Raw genomic sequence first — 11631 nt, 5'->3', positions numbered from 1 at the left:
CCTTGGCTCATGTGATGACACACATGGTGTGGTGTTTAGAAGTGAAGAAGCCTCCTGACACATCTTCAAGAAACTTTATTTCCTTCCAAACATCCAGCTACCATGAGCATGGATGATTGGAAAACCTGCACACACATTAAACAAGGAGACAGATGGGTGGCACAGATGTACGGTGTTTTGCACTGTTGCCTCATAAAGGAGGTTGTGGCTTTGAAGCCACCAGGCTGGGCTTTTGTGTAGAGTTTGCATGTTCTCCCTTTACCTGTCTGGGCCCTCTCCAGGTACTCTGGCTTTCTCCCACAGTTCAAAGTCCAATTATCTTATCTTGTGACTTCAGGTGATTGTCTGCAGGTCTGAATGTGAACATGAATGGTTGTCTGTCTCTCCATAACCTGTCTAGGTGGACCTCATCTTCACACTATGAAAGCTACTATAGGCTCCGCCCACATAAGTCAAAAAAGAAAGCAGGGCAGTGAATGCTTTAAGGTGTGTTACTTTATGATTGGCTGGTCCCCTCCATATGAGCATGCAGTGTACCAGTTTCTCACTCAGTTAAAACACAAGACAATGGCCATGATCAATATACAGTCTATTGTATTAATTATAGTTAAAGCATGTAAACACAGCCTCCATCCTTCTGCTGTTAAACACTTTCTTACAAAGGTTATGATTAAGATTTGTTGCAGTATCATCTACACACACAACCACACTCACATTGTTGATATCCAATGTTTTAGATTGTCTAACAGCAGGTGTGTTTCTCCTTCCCACCACTTTTCTGGTGTGAAAGGTAAAATACATTAAGATGTAACTTCCTCTTTTTAGCTTATTTGCGGCTTATATGTAAAAGTTAAGAACAAAAGTTTCAGTATATATCAATGTGTCATGAAGTTGTAATGCTTCAAGATGTGAAGTCTTAAAAGGCCTAAAAACTTGGGGACTCTGTGATACTGCAGAGGGTAGCAGACAGTTTGGAGTCAAACACTGACGTCATCATCACAGGTGTAGGAACCATTTCTGTAACACCAGCCAAACAGACACATTAGTATCAGTAGGTATAGATGATTTACTGGCTCCTCTGTTGGTTTACAAAGCAGTGATTATTCTTTGGAGTTTTGTGTTATACTGTGAGGAAACTGGCCTGTTTGGAAGTTGCAGTAAGATGAAAAACATGTCTGTATATGATTTTGTGGACAGAGACAGTGATGGATGATTTTATTTATTTCAGAGATAAATGAACATTTACTGCACGTCCATGCAGAGACTCTTAAAGACATGAGCGTGAGAAACAAGCTTTTCACCATTTCTCTTGATGCCCACATGCTTTATTTATTCTTTAGTCCAGCATGTGTCATCACCACAATAAAGCTACTTTACCTGTTTTCACACATTGTCATACCTGCACATTTCCACTGTGCTGTGCTGACTTTTAAAGAAGACAAACGTTAGACTTCAGGCTGAAACCACAGGCTGCATTTCCTCTTCTAAAGGTATCTGACTTTCAGCAGATAAAAATGAACCTGTGGAGAAAAGACTTACCAACAACAGTCTTTACACACATGTAGGCATCACAGTCTGTCCAGAAGAACAAATATGTTATTCTGTATTGTCTTATTAATGGATTAATCTTGTATTTTTACTGCTCATTGCTTCTTAAATAAAGCAGATCACTGTATTTATTTTCAGGTCTGCTTTTGCATTTATCAAAACAATTACACTTTTCTCCACTAAGGAGGCAAAAACGAAGACAATGTATGGTGTCCAAACCACCAAGCTAACCAGCCAGATTAGGGGGAGGAAGCAGAGGGCGGGGATCAGGAAGGTCAGGTGGTTATCAGCAGAATAGGAAAGAGCAAATATAAGTGTAGTTTGTACTTTTCCATCTTAACACAACATGAGATAATATCACACACATGTTGTGTCACAACATCAGAAATTATTAATCACTTTTAGCCAATTATCAATAAGAAACATTTCACCCTTTAGCCACACAACAACAGAAAAAGGATAATTAATATAAATCCACAAACAACAAATCTCTGAGTTCATGTTGTTTCTGACTCAGTCGATGTCACAGCTGCTCATTGATCCGTTCTGTTGCTTCAAGTTTTCCATGTTTGCATGTTGTCAGCTGATCTCAGAACAGCAACATGACACTGAATATTAATGTTGTGTGAGTGCGTGGTTTAGGGCCTCCATCCTAAGATAAGATAACTCTTTATTGTCATTGCACAGTCATACATAGTACAATGAAATTGGAAAACTGTCCTACGTCGGCACTACATAAAACACAACACGACATGATACGACACATCACAACGCAACACAAACAACACAACACAGTATAATAACTTAGTAATAAAAAAGAAGAATAAGTGTATTTGTATTGCACACTGTTATCCTGTGATAATAACCAGGTGTTGATATGAGCAATCACTGAAATCAATTTATTTCATATACAGTTAGCAAAATGCAAAATTTATGCACATAGTGTTATATATATATCCACACAACACATGACAGGCACTGGACTCCAGAGCACTGAGCATAATCAGCAAATAACCACAGATGCATGATGGGATATGATTTAATTTTGTGTAAACTTCTGAACAAGAAACGAGCTGATATGTTTGAGGTGGACAGCTGACTGTAGTTTGTAGCTGCTGAGCTCAGTTCAAAAAGAGTTCACGGTAAGGAAACACAGAGGCTCCAGTAATGATCGCCCCACTGCCTCCTACTGACCATTCTTGTTATTACACCATTTTAAGAAAAAGTTGCCATATTAATGTTCATTGTGAGCCATGAATTTCTCACAGACATCAAAAACATGTTTTACCTCCTCTAATACACTCGCCTTCATTTTATACTCATGGCCACCTTTTAAATGTCACAGAGAGGTCGATACTTTCTCTTGATGAATCAAACTGCTGTGAAGAGGCACAAACAATCTGCACAGTGATGTTGGTGCTGACACAGTACAATCATAACCAATCTGTAAGGATTCAGTGATACTCTGTCAAAATGTGACACTTCCTTCACGTAATAGACTCACCACACTCTGATGTGGAGAATAGATGACTTCAAATGTTCTGTTAGCAAGATGTCAGAGAGCAATGAAGCGAAAACATAATAACTAAATGAACATATAAATAATGATTAAAAACAGCTGGTTATCAGTGTGAGAAACACACTCTTCACAGCTTCTCTTGACAACTATATGCTGAATAGTTTTAAACACATATAAGCATCACAGGTCACTCAGAGAAACAAAGAAAATGTTGCATTTTTAAAAGCACCACATTATTTTACACATATTAACCTGTAACCATAAAAGACACAAACCATCACCTACAGAAAACTAATCTGCTCTGGTGTGCAACTGAAAACACTCTTCAGCTGAGTTTGTTGCTGCTGATGTGACCAAACAGTGTGAACAGTGACACATGATGGCAGTGCTGCCATGAAATGTAAGAGGACCACATGAAGACTGCAAAAGCAGCACAAGTCACAGAAAAACATGAAAACATTCATCCATTTCTGTAACAATGTCTCCAGTTTAGGGTCACAGAGGACAGTGGACACTGGGAGGAGCTGAGTCATAGAGGAAACACACACACATGCAAACTCCACACAGAATCACCTCCACCTGTGATTCAATTAAGTTAGTAAAAGGCTGCTGAGCATATGTCAGAGCAGTTGTTACTTCTCATTATGTTGATAGATCATGTTGGAGGGTTTGAAGCTGTTTGAAATGACAATGAGTGGCTTTAAATGAAAGCTCTCTTTCAGTGGATTCATGCACAACACTGAACAGCTGTAACATGTACTCTCAGTCTGACACACAACAACAACAACACACTTTATTTATATCACTTTTATTAACAACGTTACAAAGTGCTTCCCAGAAAGACTTTATAATATATTACAAATAAAAGAAACAGTTAAAAAAACAGATCTACAGAACATTAAAGTCCATTAAAATTATTTTCTAATGGGAGAGAAACAAGCGAAATACACTGAGTGATTCTTTCTGAAGACAATATAAACTCAGGCTATCAGGATCATTGCTTTGAATTCAAAATCTTCTCTTTTTCACTCAAAGTGGTTTCAAGTTTTTAATAGACTTTAAAGAGAAAAACAGCTAAAGAGCTGCTGTTAAGATTTTCGAGCTGTGGCTGAATTTGGATTGACATCATTGTAGTCAGAGCTCTCCTCTGGGTCACCACGTTGCCCTGTTGAGGTGATCAAATGAAAGCATTTCAAAACAAACTCCCTCTGTTTTGTCCACAAATGCAATTATTATCAGTGAGAATAATTACCAATGTATATTTTTGCATTTCAAATCTCACATTTTGTGCACTCACTTGTCTTGTTAATGACTTTAAGCTGAATCACAGATGTGACATTGATGTAATCACCTTCTGCTGGACCTGAAATAATAATCTGATTGACTTTCATGTTAAACACAGTTATTGTATAATCATCCAGCTTCTACAAGCTCTATATTAATGAAAGTGTAAACTTTACCATTTTCAGTGTTTTCACATCTTCTGACTGTCTCATAGAACAACGATCACCTGCAGGTCAGAGAAAATCAGTCACCTCATGTCTGTGATACTAATTTGTTCCCACTTTATTAGCAAACTTTGTGTTTAAAATATAGGAAAAGAAAAAAGGTCTCACCTTTGTAACATCTGAAGCCAAACAAAAAGAGTGGAAGGAAAATAAACATTAATCCGAGAATTAATCTAAAGATCATCAGAAGAGAAAATGAAGAGCTCTTAGGTGTGGTCAAAGTCACTGTGAATAAGAACATTTCATTTTTAATGAAATAAATCCTTTAGCCTAAAAAAAGCTGAACTAAATTCACAAAGTACTTAATTAACAAAATAATAAAATGGCATTGTTGAACATTATTGCTGTAAAATCTAAATCCTTAAACAAAGGTACACATTTGCAGCACACGGGGTACGTGAAGAATTCATCTGCAATAAATCACATCAAATGTTTTGATGCTGCTCACCTTTAACTGACATCCAGCTCTGTGCTGACTCTCTTCCTGAGTACTGACACTTGTAGAAACCTTCATCAGACTTTGACACTGCAGAGATCTTCAGCTCCCCTCGGGTATCATTTTGAATAAGTTTGTAATTGTGATAGAAAAACACATTGGAAAGTATTTTTTGTGTTCTCAAACTGCAGCTCAGACTAACAGAAGCTCCCTCAGTCACAGGATGAACAGGACTCACCAGGATAGGACCATTACCATCATCTGTGAAACAATCACACACAATTGTTTCAGTCACATCAGCTGGTGCACACTTTTAGAAAAAGCTGACAAACAACAATAAGAACAGATTGTACAAATGCTTTTCATCATGAAGATCTGATCTTATACATTTAAAATCTACTGTATGTTTTATTTTTTACACCAAAATTACTCCACATACAGCAAAGCTGGGACAAATGTTCATGTGATGTCTACATCATTCAAATCCAAGAAGTAAATGTATAATAACATACTCTGTACAGTGATGTTGACTGCACTGCTGAACTCTCCTGATCCAGACTCACACCAGTACACTGCAGTATCTGACTTTGATGTGTTGATGTTACATGTGGATCCAGTCATTCTCCTACAGTCAGAGTACAGTCGGCCGTCCTCAGAGAACTTCCTCACTCTCCACTCAGTGAAGTTTCCCTCACAGGTCAGTGAGACAGAGTCAGAGGTGAAGTGTTGCACTCTGTCAGGACTCACTGTGAGAGACGCTGCTGAATGAACATCTGGAAACAACATGCAGTGAAGAGACAAAGATCACAGATGTTAGCATTCAAAATATCACAGTGGAAATATACATGTGACTTTTGTGTGGTTCACAGGAGTCCTGCGAGTTATGCAGCCAGATTTACAGACTTTCAAATCATCAACATGAAGATTAAAATTCCTCAAACTGACCTGCAGACCAGACAAACTTTGGTTGACTGTGATCAGTGTGATACTCTGGGTCTCCTCTTCCAGCTCTGCACACATATCCTGCTGTGTGTGTCTGTCCATGAATGATGTAGGAGTCCTGTGCAGTCCCACTGCCATCAGGTAGTAGCTCATAACTGGAGGATTTCTCTGATAGATCAGGAAACAGCTTTATACCAGTAGAAGCTCCATCCTGCAGACGGATGTTCAACCTCACAGTTCAGAGTTACTGAGGCTCCAGGACTCAGCCATGATGGAGACACAGTGAGGACAGGACGGGGTTTATCTGTTCAACAAAGATTTTCTCTCAATGTTTCGTCTCTTAACTCTGAATTCAATGTCACTAAAATGTTGACTCACAAATATTTATGATGAACTTTAAGAGTGAGACTATCTAAACATGTCAAATATCTCAACATGTACTAATAAAAACACATTTTTACAAACTGTTTCTATTTCCAGCTTAAATGAACTATGACTCTACTTACTGTCAGAAACTGTCAGTGTGACTGAATCACTCCACTCTGTTGTTTGATGCTGTGAACTTTTCATTCTGCCCTTACAGCGATAGTTCCACTGTTGGATGATGAAGCAGATCTAATCCTGTATTCATTTTGATTTGGAGCTTTTATCCTGCTGTTTGTTTCCCACTCATAATCCCACTCAGTGTCTCCTCCATGGATCTCACATCTGACAGTGATCGTCTCTCCTCTGTATATCTCAGACCAGTTTGGATACAGAGTCACAACAGGCCTGTTTGAGGCTGTTACTGTTCAAGAAAGTACAATAAAAACACATGAATGTCAAAAATGTTAATGCCTTTTGTTCTTCATCTTCCTCCTTAATCAGGAATTTATTTGACTTCATGTTAACTGACCAGTTTTCCCAATCCTGACTGACTGGCTGTCCTCTGTGTAGTAAACTGGGTTTCCTCTTCCTCCTCTGCACCTGTAGAGTCCTTCCTGTGAGACACTGATTTGTCCATTTGAGTGGAAAACTGCATCTTGTGTGGTCAGGGCTTCAGAGGATTTCTCATCTCTGTACCAGTAGTATTTCCATCCAGATGATGATGATGGGTTCACAGAGCAGGTCAGGGTCACACTGCCCCCTACTGGAACAGCTGTGTTATCAGCTCTCAGTTTGGCCTTTGGTTTATCTGCAGTGCAGTTTAGAAAAAGAACAAAAGTCAATGACTGAATCAAACCAGTTGAAATAACTTGGTGGAAATATGGAAATAATAAATATCACATAACTTTAATGGTGAAGCTACAACAAACTGTACAACTATCACACAAATACAACACTAATCTTTCAGATTTAATTTGCTGCATTTCTAAGTTAAAAACACACATGAGGAACAATCAGTGGATTTAATGTTTCTTAGTGGATGTGGTGGAGCAGCTGAGACAGATTCAGCATTTGTTCTGCATTTCATCTTTCATGTATTAGAGCTGCACAGCAGAGAAGTTACTCTCATATGTTTTGTTCTCTTCACTGTCAATAAAAAGCTGCTGTTCAGGTTTTTGTTGTTGGAATAAAAACTAAACATTTACTGACCAACATGAAAGACAGTTATAAAGCTGTAAGAAAAAATAAGTGCTTTTTCCTTTTTTAGATCCTCTGGATGAAGATCTTACATGATACAGTCAGTGTGATGATATCACTCCACTCTGAGAAGAAATAGTCCCTTCTGCCCCGGCAGCTGTATCCTCCACTGTCAGACTCAGTAGCTCTGATGATTCTGTGTTCATTGGATGTTGGAGGTGTGTTTAACTTGGCTGCTCTCCATTCATACGTCCACTGAGCTCCTTCACCTCCCTGAATCTCACATCTGAGAGTGACTGTCTCACCAGTGAATATCTGAGACCAGCTGTGCTGCAGTTTCACAGCAGCCAAAACTGTTCAATAAACAAATAAACACAAATATTTAAATAAATAAATCATCAGGAAACAAAAAACGAATAAAATGTATAAATGTAGAAAAATTGTATAAAAAGTATAAGTGTTACTTTAATTCACTTATAAATTTCAGTTTTATTTCACAATAAAATTTAACCCCACCTTGTTTCTGAATTGTAACTGGAGCACTGTCCTCTGTGGAGAAAACTGGATCTCCTCTCCCTCCTCTGCAGTAATAGATGCCTCCTTCTGAAATACTGATAGTGTGCTCTGATGTTCCAGCTGCTATTTTTCTGAGCTCCAGAAAACTCTGAATCACGTCTGAACCAGTCAAACTTCCAGCCAGCAGAGCCCTCCACAGAGCAGCTCAGTGTCACACTGCCCCCTGCTGGTATGATTGAACTTTGTGCTGTCAGTGTGGCTCTGGGTTTACTTGCTGTATAAGATACAGAAAAAGTTAATCATTAAATTGTTGGTTGTCCAAGGAAGAAATTTCTTACAGCACTGATTATGTGTTAAACATTGACCAATTGAGAAAACAACGTGTAATTTCTCTGCACGTGAGACATCAGACTGCTAGAAAAGCAGATTTCAAATCAAAAATAGTTTTGAATGCCTCATCTCTGTTTTCTGTTCATTACTGTTTTAATAGTTACAGTGCACTGAACAACTTCTTTACTTTCTGTCGGAGTGGGAGGAGAGTCTTTGAAAGAGAAGTATGTGTGTGTTTTTAAAATCGTCTTACTACAAATATTATTAAAAACCTATTTGAAAAAAATCAAGTTCACACACAAAAGCTGACTGGAAGTTATTTTCTATCGTTTCATTTCATTTACATTTAATTTTAAATATTGTATACACCTACGACAACAGCAAAATAAAATGTTAAGCTGATGTTCATCACTTTCATGTATTTGCACATTTTTTTTAAAATTATAACACATTATTGGTTTTAATTCTTTTATTGGAAACTGTTTACACATATTAACAGTTGAGACACAAATAGAAACATGAAATCAACACAGAAAACTTAACATTGTATGTTTGATAATCATTTTTTTTTTTTTTTTCTTTTTTTAAACCTGTCCCGTTTGGTTCTTTTGCCATCAGAATTATTGTCTAAAGGCGAAGAAAGATGCCCAACGGATTTACTTTACCAAATGGACCATCCCAGCCTTGCCGTAATGGTCCATTTGATTCAACTTTTTATTGTTTATTTTATTTTCACTTGCTGAATACGGGACAGACTTGACTGGAGGAGAGAATGTGGAGAAAGAAAGAGGGAAAGAAAAAAACCTGAGAAGAGGGACGGGGAAAAAGGGCAAAAAACAAAAAACCAACAGAATAAGCAGACAAAAAATACATATATCGATCACCTGGATCACCTGTTGAGAAAGAAAAAAGAAAGCAAGCAGAAGAAAACGAGAGTAATAAACAAGATCACAATGATATATGAGAATATGACAGTAAATAACTAAATATTAAACATTATTGTGCAGCACGTGAGATCGACAGCGCATAGTGTGCTTTGAGGTAGGAGCCAAAAAGGGTGTAATTTGTGTGTGTGATCACCCGTGTGTACACCTGTGAGCATGAACGCGCTTGTTTTTAAAAAGGTTCCTTCATGTAATGATCTGCTAGAGGGTGTGGGGGCACTGCCCCGACCTCCAGGGGCATGAAGCAGGTATGGAGGGAATCAAGACTCCAGACATCCAGAGGCCCCCAGAACACAAGAGACCAAGGAAGACCAACAGAGGGGCAGCCGCGCCACTATCCCAGAAAGAGCTGAGGAGAGTCCCAGATGAGGGGTCACTCAGCAGCCGCGGAGCAGAAGCCAGGGGGGTTGCAGTGACGTGCCCGTGAGCTCCGCCGGCAGCCAGCTGTGCCTGAGTGGCCGAGCCCCGGGCCGATTTGGCCGAGCCCCGGGCTCATGATTATGTTTGATAATCATGAGTGAATGTATATTTCAAACTAAATTACTGAACTCACAGGTTATCTCAATGGTGACATCATCACTTATATCAGTGTAGTAAACTGGGTTTCCTCTTGTTCCTCTGCAGCTGTAGATTCCTCCTTGAGATACTCTGATATCTCTGTTTTGTTGACCTCTGATTTGAACTCCAGAGGTTGTTTGGGTTCGTCTGAACCACTCATATTTCCATCCATCAGAGCTCTGCACAGAGCAGGTCAGTGTCACACTGCCCCTACTGGTATGATTGTTGTTCCTGCTGTCAGTGTGGCCCTGGGCGTATGTGCTGTTATGAAAAAGAAGAGAACAAAATGTACACCTGATACAATATAAATGTATAAAAGGTTAAAAAAATAAATAAAAATAATCGCCCCCATAAAATCTACAAATGTCTTCATTATATATTTTATCTACAGTTTAAGTCACTTTAAATTTTTCTGATTTCTGTCTCAACATGGTGACAGAGCTGCAGTAATTCAGGTTGTAGATCTCTAAATAAGCACAGTATAACTGTTTGTCCAATCTCGGGCCTGAAGAAGTCACACTGAATGTAAACTAATGCAGTTCACTGTTGAAGGAAACACACACACACACACACACATGTCTGGTTTGCTATCCTCGTGGGGACATCCCATTGACATAATGCTTTCCCTAGCCCCTTACCCTAACCCTAACCATTAAAAATGAATGCCTAACCCTAACCCTTACCCTAAACCTAACCATAACCTAATTGTAACCCTGACAGTAAAACCGCATTTTGAGTGTGAAAATTGCTTTCAACCCCAAGGGGACCTGGATTTTGGTCCCCACGGTGCAGAAAGTCCCCACCAGGATAGTAAAAGTCAGATTTTGGTCCCCACCAGGATAGTACGAACCCGTACACACACACACACACCACACACACACACACACACACACACACACACACACACACACATTTAGACAACAGAAACAATCGTCACAAATTATATGGATCTTTTGATGTTTCTTTTTTTCATTATTTAAATTAAGTTTTATCCACACTTATTCTTGTTATACATTAAAACATGCACATTTTGTAATGACATATTATCTGAGTATTTTGGTTGTAGTGTGTAAAGTTCCAACACATAAGAAATACAATATTTTCAATGAAACATTTATTAAACACACATTTTTTATAATTCAGATGAGTATTTTAACAGGAATCACCACAGTATTAATCATTGAGGACTTACCGAATACAGTTATAAAGACAGTATTACTGTTCTTTGTATAATCTGACCCCTTCCAGGTACCAGAGCACTGATATTCACCACTGTCACCTGCAGAGCTAATTTTGAATGTGTAGTCTTTGTTCTCCCTGTAGCCGACATAGTCTTGACCATCCTTGTTGATTTTATAATACCAATCAGTGTCTTTTCCTTCATTCATGTCACACTTGAGGTTAACAGACTCTCCAATGAAATAACTGGACCAGTTGGGTTCAATAGTTAGCACAGCAACTAGAATCCAACACAAACAGACAATCTGAAAAACTTTATGTAATGCTCAAGGCAAAATGTTGATTGATTATTAATACTTTATTTATGTAGAGTCATACAGGTTGAGAATAATCTTTGCTAAATAAAAAGGAAGAAATGGAAAAAGTGAAAACTGTTCAGTCACCTTGAGCGTGTCCAGTGCAGACGAGCGTACAGAGCACTACAATAAAGACAGAAACTTCAGACATTATCAAACTAAAGACACTCAAATCATGTGAGTGTTTTATTTATGTTAGATTTGAAATGTAACATAAATAAAACATTGTTGG

The 11631-nt window shown here is 38.4% G+C and overlaps 1 pseudogene; it reads right to left on the bottom strand.

Annotated features, from left to right (window-relative positions):
- Nucleotides 1–4155: 4155 nt before the first annotated feature.
- On the bottom strand, nt 4156–11252 carry LOC134623038 (obscurin-like; annotated as a pseudogene).
- Nucleotides 11253–11631: the final 379 nt, after the last annotated feature.

Source organism: Pelmatolapia mariae, unplaced genomic scaffold (genome assembly GCF_036321145.2).
Source record: "Pelmatolapia mariae isolate MD_Pm_ZW unplaced genomic scaffold, Pm_UMD_F_2 NODE_ptg000360l+_length_27375_cov_1, whole genome shotgun sequence".
NCBI classification, from domain to species: Eukaryota; Metazoa; Chordata; class Actinopteri; order Cichliformes; family Cichlidae; genus Pelmatolapia; species Pelmatolapia mariae.
This window is presented reverse-complemented; position numbering and strand designations above follow the sequence as displayed.